Raw genomic sequence first — 2,500 nt, 5'->3', positions numbered from 1 at the left:
TACACACATATATATGTATATATATGTATATATATGTCTATGTATATGCATATGTATGTATAGATAGATAAATAGATAGATATAGATATAGATATAAATAAATACATATATGGACACACACACACACATACACACACACACACACACACACACACACACACACACACACACACACACACACACACACACACACATATATATATATATATATATATATATATATATATATATATATATATATATATATCCGCTTATACATAGACGGATAACGCCCAGCGTGTGAAACCAAAATGACGAGATATGCCTATAAACTCCCACACCCAACAGGGCATAGGCGCAGCAGCCCACAACCCACCTGGTGCTTGAGCCGTCTCGCCCACCCTTTGACCGTCCAAAGTAAACAAAGGCGGAGTTATCTTGGTGTGTAGGACGGTGATCCCGCGATGGAGGCGATAACCCGGCCATGGACAGTAGCGGGACCGGACAAGGGCGCCCTGCTGGCTGTTACCGATCCCGGCAATTTGTTGTGACAGGACGCCCCGGGCCGCGTCTCGACCCGCGCTCGCTCACCTTCGCGGCTCAGCTCGCCGTCGGCTGGGCGGGCGGGCGGGCGGGCGCCGTCGGGGTTCCTTATTTCGGAGTTTTCACATTTATTGGCACTGAATGAAGTAAAAGTAAAAATGGCGATTGATAATGATTGCAATAAAGATGATGATGGTCATACTAGTGATGATGATGGTGATGGTGATGATAAAGATAATAACGATAATAATGACTCGAAAAATAATGATAGCATTAATCGTAATAAAAATCATAATGATAACAGTAATAATAAAAATCATAATGATAAAAATGATAATAATGATCACAATGATATGATAGTGATACTGATAACAATTAGTGATACTAATAATAACAACAATAACAGAAATGATAATAATTACAATAATCACAATAACAATAATAAAGTAATAAAAATAATAATAATAACATCAATAATAATGATAATAATGACAATGAAGAGACAACACTAGATTACTACATACATAATAAATCGTTTGTCACATCTATACGTTGGTCAAAATACTTTCAGATTTTAGTCCAAGAAACAAGACCATATCACCAGCTCATTGCAGCCTCAGTGCAAATGACCTAATCAACAAGGACTTTCACCGGGCAACGAAAACCCAAGGAAATAAGACGTTACAGATAATGGGAATAATTATTACAGATGATATTTATTGTTCATGTGTGAAGATTAGAATAGCTACCACGAAACCATATTATTATTATTATTATTATTATTGTTAATAGTTTGAGTAGTATTAGTAATAGTATAAGTTGTAGTAGTTTTTGTTTTTGTTGTTGTATTGTTATTATTATTATTATTATTATTATTATTATTATTGTCATTATCATTATTGGTATCTTTACCATTATTCTTATCATTACTGTTATTATTATTATTGTTATACTTATCATTATCATTATTATCATCATTATTATTGATATCATAATCATTATCATTATCATTTTTATCGTTATTTTTATCATTTTGATTGTTATCATTTATCATTATTATAAATGTTATTATCGTTTTTATTATGATTATCATTGTTATAATTACTATTATTATTTCTATAATCATCATTACCATCATCATTATCATTATTATCATAAAAATGATAATAATGATAATTATGACGACTGAAAATTATAACAATGATAATGATGATAATAATCTTAATGATATTAGTAGTAATGATAATAATAATTGTTTTAATAATAAAATGGTAATAATGGTGATATTGGTAATGACGATAATAATAACGATAACAATAATAACATTAATAACGGTAATAAGAATACTGATGATAATAATGATCATTATCATTATCATTATCATTATCATTATCATTGTTGATGCTGTTGTTGTTATTGTGCATCAGCATTTTTATAATCATTACTGTTGTTGCTTTTAACTTTATAATTTCAGCAACATTGATATTATCATCACAATCATTTTCAATGTCACTATCAAGAAAGCTGATATTCTTATCATTTGATTATTATAAATATTAGGATCAGTGTTATTCTTCTTGGTTTACAGTTCAAATACATCATTAATTCTTGACAATTTACCAATATGGAGAGGAAAAACAAAATCCCCGAAGCCAAAGCCAGTGCCGATTCACCCGTCAGAACGCAGGCGCGAGCTACCTGTACAGATAGATATCTTTCTTGTTAATCCTCTGGGCTCTGACTTTGACTATCTCTCACTTTAGATCTGTCGCGAGGGTGAAATGAGACGTCGGGGGCAAGCGGAATAAGGGGTGTCGCTTCGGGGGACACTGGATAATCCTTGGATACATGTTGGATAATCCGCCCGAAAGTGTGTGTGTTCGTCACGTCCCGCTAAGACCACGCTGGTGTTCGATTCTGATTGTTTGTTTTATTCGATTTTATCCCCGTTTCTCTTCTTGTAAGTTATTCCTGTTCT

At 32.8% G+C, this 2,500-nt stretch overlaps 1 protein-coding gene across 2 annotated transcripts in view; it reads left to right on the top strand.

Annotated features, from left to right (window-relative positions):
* Positions 1–2,500, top strand: part of LOC122248777 (uncharacterized) — a 30,612-nt gene that overhangs the window by 17,134 nt on the left and 10,978 nt on the right. The gene's annotated exons all lie outside the window — the stretch shown is intronic.

The sequence above is a fragment of the Penaeus japonicus genome, unplaced genomic scaffold (assembly GCF_977035675.1).
Source record: "Penaeus japonicus unplaced genomic scaffold, GWHDUDI00000001_assembly GWHDUDI00000003, whole genome shotgun sequence".
Lineage (NCBI taxonomy): Eukaryota > Metazoa > Arthropoda > Malacostraca > Decapoda > Penaeidae > Penaeus > Penaeus japonicus.
Note: the sequence above shows the minus strand (reverse complement) of the source record. Positions and strands in the feature narration are given on the sequence as shown.